Below are 16,492 nucleotides of genomic sequence, written 5' to 3'. Positions count from 1 at the left end.
CTCAGGCTTATTCAGCTTAAAATACTGCACAGGATCTACTACCCAAGGGTGATGCTATATTGCTGTGGGAAAACAACTGACCCACATTGTCTACGGTGCAAGAGGAAGGAGGGAGCCTTCTTCCACATACTGTGGGACTGCAGTTCTATACAAAAGTACTGGCAAAAATGTTGCGATGAACTTTCACGGGTATTGGGGAGAACGATTTACAGGGACCCAAAGCTGCTCCTGCTTGGGGTGGAGGAGGAGGGAGAAGCGTCCAAATACGAGAAGTTGCTCTTGTCGACGATCTCGGCAACAATTAAAAGGAACATCGCACAATTGTGGGGCTCGGAGACGACACCACAGTATGAACAATGGGTGACGGACGTCAACATATGCATTGCAATGGAACGAAGAGTGTACATAGCCCGGGGGTGTCCGAAAAAAGAAGACAAAATAAGGAATAGATGGGAGGAAGCTCAATGAGTGTACCAATCTGTACAATGGATGAAACACAGTGTACAAAAGCAAACCAATTTGACATACAGCGTGAGATGCAATGGACATTGTAAGACCCTTTTCTCTTCTTTTCTTTTCTTCTTTTCTTTTCTTGTTCTTCATTTGTTTAACCAAGAACTGTCTAATTGTTTATTGTAGATTGAATGTTAATATGAAGAATGTATGTTTTGCAATGTTAAAATGATAAAAGAATAAAATGTGTTATACAAAATAAAAATTAAAAAAAGGTCGCCATCAAAGTAGGTTGAAAATACAGCAAGTTGCACAAAAGCTACCCATCTTTTGCACACTATAGGTGTGAACCCTAAGGATCAGATCAGTGGCAGTCTACTTAGCATTCTTAAGTAGGGCCAAGAGGTCAGCAAATCAATTTAGCCAATTTTATTCAAAGAACAGAATTAGTCAAAAACAGAAAAAAGACATTCAAGATAAGCTCTGCTTTTAACAAATTCTGTTCTTTGAATAAATGTGCTACAATGGTTTAGTGACCTCTTGGCCCTACTTAAGAGCGCTAGTTCCTGTGGCGCTAAACCGGATGTCAAGGATTTATTTATAAATTGAGTCTCAAATGGTGCAATCTCAGAAGCCAGTTGTTTTGCCACATTTGCTGGTATAGGAAAAAGCACATTGTTTACGGCTTTCAGATTTTCCAGTAGCAACCAAACTGCATCCTCTGATACTGTTGTGAAATCAAATGACAGCACCCCAGGTGAACTCCCTGACTCAGCGTTGAGAGATAATTCCCTAGCGGCAGTGTTAGAGTCCTGGTTCCAGTGTGTGTTATCCTGAATCTTTTCCTGAATTAATCAAAACATTTTCCTGAAAGAAAGCATTGAATACATGGCCTGAACTATGGAGGTTTACGAGGATGAGAATAGATGTTTTGGCTAAACAACATCAGTAATTATAGAAAAAGGTTTTCTAGATTCATCTATTGCAGTCTCTATTTTATTGATCAAAAAGTCAGATTTTGCTTTACAGATTGCATTTCGGTATTCTTTCTGTAACAGAATTCCATGTTTTGTGTTTCCTCCACTCCTGTTCCATAGCTCTGGCCTGTGTATGTAGAGGAATAAGATTCAGGGCAAGGTTTAGACATTGTCTGGGGCCTTCGATGCCTTTGACACGCTGTTTTGGAGCAAATATTGTTCATGACCTCTACTCTCTTATCAAAGAACTCATTACAGTCCAGAGATGGGTTTAGGTATCCAATGCTCTTTTCAAGTCTGTACCAGATATTTTATCCAGAGTTGCTAATCTTGCGGGATTGAAAAAGGGGGATATTGTTAGGACCGGTTATCTCCCACATAGGGTGACTAAATAAAAACATCCTCGCGAAATGGTCTGACCAAGAGACAGGCAAAGTGTTCATCAAATTTATATTAGAACCTCTTAGCAAATGCACATCAAGGCCATTCCCATGAATAATTCACAGGGACACTGCCAGAGGTTTCATATCATGGAAGGATGTCCCATAGCTCCCTAGAATCTGTCATAGAGAGAGCATCCAAACAGATGTTGAAGTCACCAAGACATAATAGTTCTCTGTGCTCACTGTCTGTCTTTGTTAGGAATAAGTCCAGTTGTTCCAAAAATAAAAATTGGCTTAGAGGTGCCCTATCTGTGTGGACGCATCTAAGTCTAAAACTTCTATATGAGAAATGTTTAGGGAGACTATCGAAATGATGTACACCTCTCTTACCAATATAGTCGATGGATTGAATCACGTAACCATCTGGCACTAACAAGTGATATGAGGCTTTTGAGGAATCATTGATCCAAGTCTTGGTCAAAAACATAATATCCAGATCATTTTCAAACACGAAATTTCATGCATATGATGAATTTCCAACCTTACATTCAGTAGGGCTGCTTTAAGTGGTACAATAATGGGCTTCATTAAGTCTCAACCCTTTGTTGGGCTGGATTTTTCAATGCCATGTTCACAAATTTTGTTTAAAGTACAAAGAGTGAAATGGCTACTATTATTATTAAGCTCCAACAGTGTGGAGCAGGTGTAGGAAATGAAGGCCATAACCTCACTAATGTGGTACAACATACAGAAGCTAACTGTACTTAACACAAATCCTGGCCCACACTCCTCTTCAATTGAACAGCGTTTCCCCCAACCACGGAAAAACGGCTGCAAACAGGCCTAAACAGACGCATCAAATACTGATATGGGACGATAGTTAGCTGTTGACTCACGTACTACCTTCTTATACAATGGGAAGACCTCAGCCCTTGTCCAAGATCCAGGGATACATTTAATCGCGATGTTCTTGTTACAAAACCTCAGGAAATACGATGCCCAAACGTCTTTTTCGTTTTTAAATAAGTCTACAGGTATGTTTCGGGACCTGCATCCTTGTTGCTATTTGAGCAACAATTGCTGATTCCATTTCTGCCAGAGTAAAAACAACAGTTTCTTGGCAATCTACTAAGTTATCATTTGTGCTCACTCTCTTCTCATTAAAGTCTCTTGTCTCTCTATATAAGTAGCTAAAATGTTCATACCACAGGTCCTCTGTTTTGCCCCTCTCCACAACCCTCTCCTCATTGCCTGACATTGAAGACATTAGCCTCCAAAACCTGGGCTGATTTTTGTTTGCTATTGCCCCCAATACTTTGTCCCAATGGGCAGCCTAATGCTTTTTTTTTCTTTTAATGGTTTCCTTATAGTGATATCTGGCTAAACTGTGCTCGTCTCTCCCCACAATCTCCACATTTTTGGCGCACCAGATCAAGTGTGTATCAAAGTAGTGCGGAATGCACCAGGTATTTCTAGGTGTTGACATTGTTTTGACTAATGTGCAGGACTTTGTTATGCATGGTCTGATCACATCCTCCATGTCCTGGTGCATGATAAGCATCATGTGCTCATGGGGTGATGGTGTGTTTAGTGAAGAGTGCACGAATATCGTTGTAGCGCGACAGTTGTATCTCTTCTATATTAACGGTTGACCATTTTATGGATCGCCGTGCTAAGCCGCTGACACCCATAATGGAGCTTCTCTCATTTGTTCCGTTATACGCACAGGGACTAAAATCAATCGAGATAAGAGTCTTCAGGGGCCTGTGATCATTTTCCACTGTCTGTCCTTTGAAGACCTTTAATAGTGCCCATATCCTTACGTCCAACATCACATAGTCCATGTGGCTTTCGCAGGGATCCGCCACAAATGTATGGTTTGCAGGTGTGTCACCATTGGAGTTAATAAGTCTGGAACATCACATGCCAGATCTCCCTCCTCTGTCAATCCCTTTAATGACTCCAGGGGCTCAAATTGCACGTTGAGGTCACCAACTATCACTAGGTATGGATCTTTGGCTGATTTAATTCTCCAGCCTTCTAACAAATCTTCAACATCACTTACGTTACTTGTACGGGCCCTCAGATTTACTCTATTGTACTTATTTAACACCAGGAAATTCACGAGATTCCTTAGTTCGATATGTATTCCTTGTAAGTTTTAGCTATTGCAGTCGGGTGGATCACATTTTGTATTTAGTGATGTATCACCCAAACTGCTAAGCCTCCACTTGGTCTCCCCAGTTGACCATTTCTTGCTGGGCCATCAAAGCACATGTAACCCTGGTAGAGGATCTTTTCGATGGCCCAGGTTTCCTAGAAGCGTATTCGATTCTATTCCCTTATAAAATCACACCATCCTTCATCACTCATTTTTTAAAATTATATTACAGTTTACAATTAAAAAATACATTACTGTATGTTTACATACACTGAACGTCTATGCATTTAGCTGTAACAATTACAACTTGACGTTTGTATTTTGTAATTGGATAAAGTCACTGAAATGGATGTAATATTAGGTTTTAGTATTTGTATAGCACACATACTTAAGTTGTGTGCATTGTTCTATTTTCATAGTATACACAGTTGGTTTATTTTTTTATATTTTTTAAAACATTATATTTTATAAGGTTAATGGAAGTATTTTATAATTATCATTTTTATAGAATGAAAATCTTTTAACATATGGCAGCACAGTAAGCGTAGTTACACGTTTAGTTACACATATGCTCTAAAAAAAAGTATGTTTATTTCCTTTTATAAGCAGTACCTGGAGTTATAAATGTATAATGGAACATGGCTATTTGGAGAAAAATCCAAAAACAAAATGTAGATGAAATATACTTTTTTAAAACCTTATTGAAATAAAAGTTGTATTATACATTAGAACATTTTAAAAGAAATTAGTACTAAAATAAAATACTCTAAACACTTGTTACTTTCACATGAAAACTTTTTCTGAATGTTGAAAGGTACAAAAATCGGTAAATTATTTAAAGGGTCAATGAACATGAATGATTTTATTTGATATGTTTTAGGAATTTTCACATCCAAATTAGACATGCTGCTAAGCATAAAAATACAAATGTAGTTATTGGAAACAAACCTTCTAGTCATTTTAAAGTGTTTTATAATTATATGGTTGCTAATTTATTTTTATGATGAAAATCTTTTATTTTGTATACAATACCAATATTTTTAAGAAACATATGGCCAACACATTAAAGGTATTGATATGAGTTAACAGTTTAATTTGTAGGCTTATAACAAACATGTTTATTTTTTTACATACAGTTGCTGGAGTTGAAATCATTTTATTGGAGCATAACGTTATTTGTACAAAAACTGTGAAACAAATATAGGTGAAGTATGTTTTTATTAAACTTTCTAAAAATAAAGTTGTGTTATACATTACAAAATTTTAAAAGAAAATAGTAACAAAATCAAATATTGTAAAACACATGTTACTTTCACATAAGAAAATTATACAAAATAGGCAAAGGTACAAACATTTGAAATGTATTGAAAGAAATACAAGTGGTTGCAACATAAATTGTTTTATTTTAAAATAAAGATGATAAAGTGCAAACATATTAACAGAAATATTTAAATATTCACAGTATGCTCTATACTCAGCATTTTACTTTTTAAAGTATGTCGTAATTGGTAGTACTTTCATTTTTGCAAACACAAAGCTGCATTATTCTCCTACTGCAATAATAGTTCCACATTTTACACATCCTAAGCAAAAAATCAAGATACACTGCATCAATGGCTGATAAAGTTGGGTGTCAAACCAATCACCAAGTTGATATATTTTAGGAATTTGCGAAGGTAGAGGTTCATTCAATTTTTTTTTACTGTTCTTTTTTCTACATGTTCTTGTTCTAATGGGTATTTCGGTTGTGGTGACTCCAGTTGAACTGGGAATTTTACTTTTACTGGTTTTATTTGTTTTATTTTCATAAACATTTTTGTAAAATATATGTGCTCATACCTATTATGCATATGTGACATCATTGAAGAACTTCCCAGATGATATTTCTGGGGATTACCTTTTTTAACATTTGAAATACAGATGGTACAGATGGTGAGGAGTCTTGATGTAGTCCTAAACCCAAGATCTTAGGTTTACAGAGGTTGGTATAGATGTTTTTGTTAAAGTTTTACTTGTACTAATGACACCACTTAAAACGGTTCTATTGCTCTCACTGGTCGGACATTTAGTTCTGATGTGTGAACTGGTAATTGGTTTTTGAGGGCAAAAAATGTACTAATGTTTGAAATACTACTACCTTTTTAGTATTCGATTTTAGGGATTTTTTTACAGAAAGAGTTGTCATACTTGGAATATCACTTTGTTTTATACAATCGCCAATGGTATACATCTTAAAAAAGAAAATCAGAAGGAGAAGATTTGCCACACTTGAAATGTTATTAGTAGTAGTGGTACTCGATAAAACATTTATGTTTGTAGTGTGATGAATATCAGGGTATTGTCACTGCTTTCAATGCGGAAGCCCCTTCCCATGAGGCCAGGGAGGTGAGGCCGCTACCCGATGGTTCCCCTGGGCCTGGTACTCAGCGGGTGGATCTCACGGGGAGGGAAACTCTTCATGGGACCTGTGATGATCACCTTGAGAGAATGCAGTATTCCCTTCCTTCATTTCCATCCCCTCCTTCCTTTCACCCCACAGTACCCTGTGGTCCCCCACACCTCTATCTATCTGTGTAGAGTTGAAAGAACCAAGAAAATACTGACACAAAGATGAGTGCTGCTGAACTCTGTGACGAGGAGGAAAGGTGGAGCAATGAGAAATACCTATGGCCACCAGCATACGCAGTCTAGTTGCTGGAGACTGCCTATTGGTACACAAAGGACAAATTAGAAGGACTATGCCATTTGTCAAGCCTGTCCCCGAATAACTGAAAGGAATGTTTGAATGCCACAGACGTAGAGACACAGGAAGAAGCTGTAAACCGGGACGCCGGTTGAGAGAAGTCTCTAATGGTGCACCCAAGAATCATCAGGCTATGAGAAACCAAAGCGAAACCAGGTACGCAGAAGACTTGGAACGCCTCATGTACGGAAGTAGCGCAGCCTGACTCAGGCCGAATCAGGTACATGTACAACTGTGCCCAAAGAGTCACTTGTGTTTTCGCACCACAAACATAACTGTAAAAGATTGTATCCAGAATGAGAGAAGCCTCTTTCTGGATCAATAAAATGCCCAGTTTTTCCTTAGCTTAGTGTGAGGGATGGAAATAGATTTGGACAGAGGACAGTGGACATTTTACTTACAAGACAGCCTGACAGAGTCCTTAGTGTTTTTGTTGAGTTAGGGCAACCCTTCATAGGAATAGGGCAAAGTAGGTTGTTCTTTTTCTTTTCTTGTGATAATAATAGTCTTTACCAACAAGCATGCCACCACTGTGTCAGATTCATACTGCTGCACCCTTACGATAGTTTGTGATATTAAAGTTTGCTCATTTGACACAATGCTATTACCAGTACTGCAGCAGGTATTTGGTTTATTTTCCAGAATAGTTGGACTCTGCACAATTGCAATAGTACTAGCTGTAGTACCAGGGGATTTTTGTTTTTTCGTTTTCTTGTGCTACAGCACTGTCCACTGTTGTAGCATCTGTACAGGTGACAATGTGCAATGTAGGTTATTTTATTATGCTAGGATAGAAAAACATGTAATTGTAGTAAAAGTGGGAAATGTAGAATGACTACTTGATGAGGTGTGGCACATGCAGCTTGAGATGTAACATTTGCAGTATTCACCAGTACATCTGTATTTTCTATTGTTTTCTTTTAAATCTTTTAAAGGAGTTGTGGAGACTGAAGGAAAGACTTCACCAGGATACTCTGTAGCCAACGAAAAGACACTAATCGCATACAAAGAAAACTAGGGAGGCCAACAGGTTGGGGGAGGACTGGACTCCTCTGAAGAAAGACCCGCCAACCGAAGAACATAGAGGAAAAGGATAGTGGGCCCTGCAATACAGCTGTGAGGTTCCCGCAAGAAAAGCAATGCTGAGGGGTTGCTACAATATGGCTTCCAGGAAGGGTAGTTCCCTGTCGCTTTAGGGATGCTGTGCGAGTAGTCATGGTATATAGGGTGTTACGAAGCGTGGACCCCAGTCAATTTAGGTGTTTTAACAAAGTCCCATCTTCTAGCCTATGTGATGGGCTCGGCTGACGATTGGGGCGGAGTACCACCTATCGCATCCCAATATAGTTCATGGGGGCCTTACAAACCACCTAGAAAATACGAGACGATAAAAGAGAAAAACATCAACAAATCCAAGAACGAGGAGCACAGGACACCTAAAACCCCACTGAATCTGAGTGCATTCATCCGATTACCAGGAGTTGGAACCAAAGGGAAATGCGTTAGGGTCTGACAGACTACGCTCCTTAAGCAAGCTTTAATTGCTTGCTTTTGATTTCTTTGAAGACCCATCATTCCTTTGCCAATTCCATCGCAGATAAACATTTTGTACCCTACCTTTTGTATCTTGAGTTCTCTGTTTATCCCGGGTCATGACTGGATGATGAGTGGGGTTGCCCCAGAAAGGAGGGTACTAGAGAGCGTAGGCCCCTCTCAAGAAAAGGATGTTACAGGGGATGGGCTCTGTTAAAATAGGGACCATATGTGAGTAGATCAGCAGAGAGAAGCTACACCAAACAATGATGTCAGGCATAGGTGGAAATTGTTGATGCACACCGAGCACACACACAACACATGTGACGAAGGAGAGTAACACACACTGCTGAGTGCAGGAAGAGTATATACGGATACGGGGACAATGCCCAGACAAGCTGCTATGCATGCAGGAGGAGCATAGAGGTAAGTAGGCAAATAGAGCAGGCATAGTGAGAAGTAATGAGTGGGAAGAGATGAGCATCTAGCAGAGTAGTGCACATGAACTGGCCGTCATCTAGTAAGTATCAAGGCAAGGCATGCATAGCACCACGTGCATTAAAAACACAACATGACATCCCCATGGCTGGCGGGGTAAGGAGGAGGTCAGGTCACCATTTTCGGCACAGTGATTGCTGTGACTGCTAAAACTCCCTGCCTAAGCCACCATGTTGACAAAAGGTCACTGTCCCATTATCTAATCATTTCATTCATTTTTTTATTTTTTTATTTTTATTTTGCTTTTATCAATTTTATGATTTTGCAAAATGGTTTTCTATCTTCCTCTTCATTTTTTGTTTTCTTCTGCTTTCTTGCACAGATTTGTCTGTTTCGAGACCATGCTGTAGGCGGCCAGGTTTGCTGCGAGGAGTTCCGACTCTTTTTTGGCGTATTCTCCCAAGGTGGCTTTTAGGATTTTTGCCGTTGCTAGGGACCATGAAGTCCTTGAGCCACTCATTAAACGGGACCACCACACTTCTTCATCGTACTGAGAGAAAGGTTCAAGTAGAGGGCCGAGGAATGCTCTTCTCCATTTGATGGTCTTCGGGCAGTTTAAAAGGAGATGTTTCACTGACTACTTTTCTAATAGGATTTTGCACAGACGACAATGGTTTGTAGCAGAGAGGCCCCTAATGGCCCGGACTTCATTAGTTGGCAATAAGTTCAACCTTGCCCTTAGGAGAGTAGAGCAGAGAGCTCTATCCGGAAATCTTTTGATGATTTCAGTCATTGGCCCTCATTACGACCCTGGCGGAAAGGGGAAAACGATGGCGGAAAAGCAATACCGCCATCGAAAAGCGCTCGGTGCGACTATGACCCGTCACCGCAAAGTACGAAGCCATTAGCGACACCGTAGTGAACGCCAACGCTAACTGCACTAAGCACGCGCGCGCGCACCATGCCAAACCGCAAACACCACCATGGTGCAACGGTACGCCAATTCCGACCCTAGCGGACATGTACCTAACGCCATCAGGCATGGCGGAATGGACCATCCCGCCATGGCGAGAAATACGGCATCGTGAACCAACCGTAAATGGCCCACTGAGTGCCTGTACTCCACTCCCTGGCCACATTGCACAACTCCTGGCAGGCGCAATGTACTCACACCATGCAACCAGTGAAATCTACAATTCACCCATGCATGCCAACGTAGAAATGCATGCAGGTGTTCAAAGCGCCCCGTGAGTGGGCATCCATGTACGGCATGTCACCATAGCCGTACTGATGCAGCACAGGCATGTGAAGGTACAAGACATCAAAATGGAAATCAAGAACACATGACACAAAACAACAGTAGTCCCCCATCGCTTGCCACCAGCTCAAGGCAACATCCAAAACAGCATCCTGAGGGGGATTGCACCAGCCCTGTACTCTTGCCAGTAAACAAACCAACCATCAGCAGAAGCATGTACCACACAAGTTGGCAGAGTGACTGAGCAGCCAGGCACATCCCAAGAGGGGCCGATGGGAGCTGCAGGGCACAGATGGCATCAATACAGAAGCTATTCCAATGGACATGACCCCAGTCCCCCTCCAACAAACGCACGCAAACACAGGCACCTGTGACCAGCCACATTCTGAACATCCCATCATACCATCAATCGACCTGGCTGACAGGCACCAGTCGGCCAAAAGCCAATCCCCCGCCCCTGAACAGCACATCATGTAAACAGTCACAATGGCAGCCCCTATCCGTGACCACACTGTGCTACGTAGGCAAAAGCGGCCAGTACTGTACCACACAACTCAACTCAGAAGGCGGAACACAATGCAGATCATCTCGCAATACATACCGCCACAAATCGAAAATCGTCACATCACCTGCAAAGAATAACGCAACACGCCAAATATCGGAATACAATTTAAATGCACATCCAAATGACAAAGGCCTCACAGCAATTTGCAAAATAACACCAAAACATCCATCATCACCGAGGGCTGCATCTGCAATAATTGACCAGCTTCCACTTGTGTGACGCCCTGTACCATCATGGCACACAGGGCCAACATCAACGTTCCAAAAGGCAACATGGAAGCGGCAAGAACCGCAGGTCCGTCCCATGAGGCAGGCACTAGTCCAGCTGAAAGGCCGAAATGTTGCACCTAGCCACCAGAACAGCGTAAGGGCATGTGGCCCATTGGCGATCGTCCCATAAGATCGTAATGGTGCTCCACTGATTCACCCGAAGCTGCAGGTGTCGAGAGTAAAATCCATCTGGAGGAGTGGCGTACAGATGGCATCTGCAATAGGGCAGGAGATACCTGTCACCAAAATGAAACACAAATTAACCGATTGCACTACAGGACACATGATGCATCACTATCTTCATTCAACACACCAAATCCACACCCATATGCATGCTAGCCCACTCCAAAGGAATATACACACCCCTAAATCAGTATCGATACATAACGAAACCAATCGAGGTTAATACACCATTGGCAACGTCGGTTACTGTGCATGCGTCCGTCAAGATAGAACCCATGACATGGGATTAGTAACGTGCCTAGACACAAGTGTATGAAGGCGCGTCGAGACAGGGAGGATCCGACAAGGGCAGATAGACGTAAGTCCCACTATGGCAGCCTTGCATCACATAGCGCAGGGGAAGGGGATTGAATCAAAAAACACATGTACATGGCAGACCCTAAATGGAATCATCTGTCCATGCATCCATTCATCATTCCCTCATCCCGCAATGAAAACGCATGAACATTCACTCACATAATATGTGAAACTTCCATCGCGTCTGTGCGTAATGCAGTCTGCAAAAACCACTGTGCTCCTGGCCGGATCTGTAGTGTCGTGAAGCTAGATGGACTTGGGAACGTCCTGCCTTATCGTCCACTACGCTATTGCGCATCCCATTCAATTCATGTCATTCATTGCTTGCTCGTTATGGGCCCTGTCCCAAGGACATTCAACAATAGAACGTTACATTTCCAGGCAGACCTGTGGGCGTCTCCTCACCGCTACTTCGCAACCAAAAATCCTGGCCTTCGAATTCCTCACTTGCAACATTACGTCGAAAAGGCTTCTGTGAACGCTTGCATTCACAATTACATCAATGTAGTGCGGCTGTGTGTCATAATGCTAACTGGCTGCAATCACAAATGGGACGCCACGCCCGTCGGTGAAGTACGATACTGTGCTGCATGAGGGTCGGCCATCGATCGAGCCCTACATACCACTGACTCTTCACAGGTATGTAAGCGGCTGCAATCATAGCATGTGTAACAATGGGAGCATAGCATGAAAATCAGTCAAAGTACATCACACTGCCATCGGGATTTGATACATGATTCCAATCCCAAGATGCCATGCGGCCAAATGCAGCCTTACGTGCGGGACGTGCTCGGCCAGAAGGGATTGCATCCGCCACAGATTCATTCAATCAGCACAGGTGGAGGCCATACAGGCCGACAGCACATATATAGCAGACCCAAACCCCTCCCACAACCACTCCCACTCCAAAATGCTACCGGCAGGACTAGCGATGTTGGGCCTGGGGCACCAGATAGCACTGCAAGTGCTACAACTACAAGAAGACGACGAACAACAACAGGTACAACAACCGGGCGCACAGGGGAGACGGAGGAGAAGGAGGAGGAGGAGGGCAAGGCAGGGTCAGCAAGGCCCACAAGCACTGCCACTACCAACACGCAGGCGGCCCGCAATCCCACGCCTCCGAGCTGATCCGTTCAACCTCACTGCTGAGCAGATCCACACCCTCTACCGTTTGGACCGGGACACCATAATCGCCATTGTGGACATGACACATGCTGACCTCGTGAGCATGATAGATAGCCCAACCGCCATCCCACCCCTACTGAAGGTGGTGTCTGTACTCCACTTCCTGGCCACAGGCACCTACCAGCACACAGTGGGACAGTTGCATGGCATTTCACAGCCACTGTTCTCACGGACACTCTCCCAAGTGCACGATGCCCTCCTGAAGCACGCCGACGACCACATCACACTACCACGCACGTACCAGGAGATTACCAACGCAAAGGTGGGATTCCATGCACTTGGCGGCATCCCGGGTTGCATTGGTGCCATCGACTGCACCCATGTTGAATTGGTTGTCCCACATGCCATGGAGGTCCAGTACCGCAACCGGAAACAATTTCATTCAATCAATGTGCAAATGGTGTGTGACTCCAACAAGATCTTTACGCATTGTTGTGCCAGATTTCCAGGATCTACCCATGATTCTATGGTCCTGAGGAACACAAGAATACCACGCTACATGGAGCGACACGCAGGGCACAGATCCTGGCTACTCGGTGAGTCTCATTCCATGCATGACATCGTGGCCCATTTGATGCGTCAATGACCTTGCAGGAGGGGGGGGGGGCTACTTAGCACTATCATTCCACTGACACCCTTTATTCGTCCCATACAGGTGATGCCGGGTATCCACTGAAGAGATGGCTCCTTACACCAATCCGGAACCCACAGAACCAGCATGAGGAGGACTACAACCATGCCCACTCACGTACCCGTGTGGTCATTGAACAGGCATTCGGCCTACTGAAGGCTCGTTTCCGCAGCCTCAGCAGGTCTGGCGGGGCACTCATGTACAGCCATGAGAGGGTTTCTAAGATGGTCATGGCATGTGTCATGCTGCACAACATGTGCATACGTAGGAATGTGCCCATGCCCCCTGACGCTGTACTGCATGCACCTGAAGATGATGATGATGAGGGTGGGGATGTGGAGGCACCCCAAGGAGTCCATGAGGCACAGGATGCACGTGCAATCCGACAGAGCATCATAGATGCATGCTTCTAGCAACCACGCATGGTGCCTATTACACGGAAAGGGGACCTGTGGCACTGTGTGTGTGTAGTACAGGCACATAGTGGACTGTACGCCTATGAAGGCCTCGTACGCAAATATCAATGTCCACACATGTCATTGGATGATAATGAAGTGCTGTATTGTTAATGTGATTTGATTCATACACCCTATGGACCCGCCACCCAGTGAAGCCCAACACACCCCCTCCACCCTACTTCCTCCCCCCCCAACACCAGTGTCCAAATATGCATGCTGCCCGTGGGTAGACGCTATTGCAAGCCCCCTCTACGGGTATCAGGGGCACCCCTGCCCGTGGAGCGCAGGTTCCTGCCAGATCTGCGTTGGGGGCTGCCCTGGACGGAACTTGCCACGGATGACGTCTCTGCCTGCTCGCGTCCATGCATGTCTCTGAGGGTTTGTGAGAGCTCCGAGAGCACACGGCGCACAGCAGCAAGTTCAGCACAAACGTCTTTGGACGTCGCATTCAGTTCCCCCCTCAGGCTCTCGGTGCTTTTCTCCATTTGTGCTCTCAGGCTCTCGGTGCTTCTCTCCATTTCTCCCCTGAGGCTCTCACTACTTTTCTCTATTTGTGCCCTGAGTGTCTCGGTGGATGTTTCCATGGCTGCCCTGGAACCCCCGCATTCATTCGCATGGTCCTTGAGTAGCGTGGACACTTCCTGCTGTTGCTCGATCAGCAGGTCGAGGGACTGTTGCCTCTGCTGGGCCATGGACATTTGCGGTGGTGTGACAGGGGGGCTGCTCAACACATGTTGCCTTGGCACAGGACTTGTGGGGGTTGGCCAGTCGTCGTCTTCTGGGTGCCCCTGCGTGGTTTCGTCATGGTGTAGGGGATGGGACATGCAGGGGGATTGGGAAAGGTCATGGATGGTACCTACGTCGCCAGCACTGTTTTCCGTGTCGGAGCATGCTGGCATGACAGCTGTGTCACCTATGGTGCTGCTAGCACCAGAGGCAGTGCCATCAGATACGTTCTTTGGGGGGACCTGTGGTGCTGGGGTTGTGGACTTGCTGGCTGCTGGGGTGCCTGTTGCAGTCCCCTCCAGTGTGCTGGCACTTGATTCCTGCTGCTGCCGTGTCTTGATCCTTGCACCTGAGGTGGAGGCTCTTGGGACGTTGGTCCTGGCCCTCTTTGCAGGCGTGCTGGTAGGGGTGTCCTGCAGCTCGTCGTTGGTATCGGACCCTGTGGTGGAGTAAAGAGGGGCGAGCGTTAGTTATGGGTCTGTCGGATTTGGAATGGCAACGTATCAAATGCATTGGGGTGGTACATGAGGCTGATATGGGACTGGGCCTTGGAGGTGGTCTCATTTTCGTGTGGATTGAGGATGCATTCATTTGGCTGCCTGCAGTTAGGGGGTGCATGCTGCACATGTAGGGGTTGTTTATGGCATCTTGATTAATTTGTTTATTCATTCTGACTTTTAGAGGGCGCTGTCAGGGCAAAGTATGTATTGCACTATGGGGTCACATGGTACTGCACATGTTCGTGGTTTGTGGATTTCGCATTGTTTCTCTTGGCCAACCTACCTGATTCTCCGGATGTCGGCACTCCTTTCTCCATCCCTCCGACTCCCTCTATGCTCTCCATTCCTATGGTGGAGGCGCAGATCTCCTCCCAGGGGGTCAACTTGATGGGCGACTCTGATCCCCCCCCGGTAGCTGTGGCGATGTTCCTGTTCGCAGAAAGTATGCTGCGTACGCGGATCCGCAGGTCGTCCCACCGCTTGCGACATTGCTGTGGCGTGCGGGGTGTTGTCCCCACCGCACTTACGCGCTGTGCCACAAGGGCCCATATGGCCTTCTTGTTGGCAAGGGCCGTCCTGGTCATTTGACTGGAGAAGACGACGGCGGCATTTTCCTGCAGGGTCTCGGTCAGCACGGTCAGTTCCTCTCGGGAGAAGTGGACCTGCCGCTTGCGATCACACGCTTTCTTGGCTACCTTTCCCATATTTATTTTTTTAACTGGGGTTGCTAACGGGTTGGGATGTGTGTCAGGGTCGGATTTTTAATGGTTGTGTTGGGATTCGGATTTTATAGTTGTGCGGCGTGCTGTTTCCCGTTCCGGCCACATGCTTTTACTTCCGTTTCCGTATATTTACGGTGCCCGTAATTTGCGGTGCCCGCTCATTACGGTGCCCGCTCATTACGGTGACCGCTAAGATGGGTGGCGGTATTGCACCTGGTGCAGCGTACGGCGGCGGTAAGGGCCGTTTTGGGGTCATTTCCGCCATCGCAGCCTTTCGGATTCCGCCATGGCGTAATGCTCGTGCCCGATGGGTCGTAATTAGCCGCACTTTGCTCCTTCGTGCAATGGCGGAAACGCTATTTACGCTGTTGCGGTCCGGTCAGTCAATTTCCGCAAGGGTCGTAATGAGGGCCATTGTGTTCAATTTTTTCGGTTGAGATTAAAGGTGTTTTAGGAGTTTATTTTTTTCTGCAATTGTTTGAGTTTCAATCCAGTCTTCTTGGTCCATTTTCCTTTTTACTTTGGTTGGATTTTGGATCAATGTCTCTTCTGTGCATGCGATGTTAGCCAGACTTGTTCTTTGTTTGGCGGCCCATGTATTCAGCATCTTGCAGCTATCGTTGTTAATTTCTGTGTTTATCAGATTATATAGCGGTGGAGATTCAGGCATGAGCACTTTCCTGAAGAGGGACATTTCTCCTGCGTCTTTTACTGCTTTCAGGGAGCGCAGGCCCAGTTCTCGTCTGATTGCTGCAATCGATGTCGAATTCGGAAAGTTGAGGTCTTTCCGCCAGAAGTACCCCTCCGTTTTTTCCCAAATTGTCGGTGGGATCGTGGGCAAGGCTTCTCCTCCATAAACCAGACATGGGACCACTTTGCCTTTATAGAATTTTAGGACCGGTAACAGAGAGAACCGACTGTATTTTCTGTCGATGATCTGAGCCTGG

General features: G+C 44.9%; 1 protein-coding gene across 1 annotated transcript in view; it reads left to right on the top strand.

Annotated features, from left to right (window-relative positions):
- LOC138511205 (uncharacterized) overlaps window positions 1-16,492 on the top strand; it is a 761,242-nt gene that overhangs the window by 580,769 nt on the left and 163,981 nt on the right. Inside the window, exon 4 of the mRNA XM_069626731.1 lies at window positions 5,111-5,178. The gene's annotated coding sequence lies outside the window, so the exon portion shown is untranslated. The remainder of the gene's footprint in view (window positions 1-5,110; window positions 5,179-16,492) is intronic.

The sequence above is a fragment of the Ambystoma mexicanum genome, chromosome 6p (genome assembly GCF_040938575.1).
Source record: "Ambystoma mexicanum isolate Mex_15411 chromosome 6p, UKY_AmexF1_1, whole genome shotgun sequence".
In the NCBI taxonomy this organism is placed as follows: Eukaryota; Metazoa; Chordata; class Amphibia; order Caudata; family Ambystomatidae; genus Ambystoma; species Ambystoma mexicanum.
The sequence above is the reverse complement of the archived record's forward strand: the minus strand, read 5'-3'. Positions and strand labels throughout refer to the sequence as shown.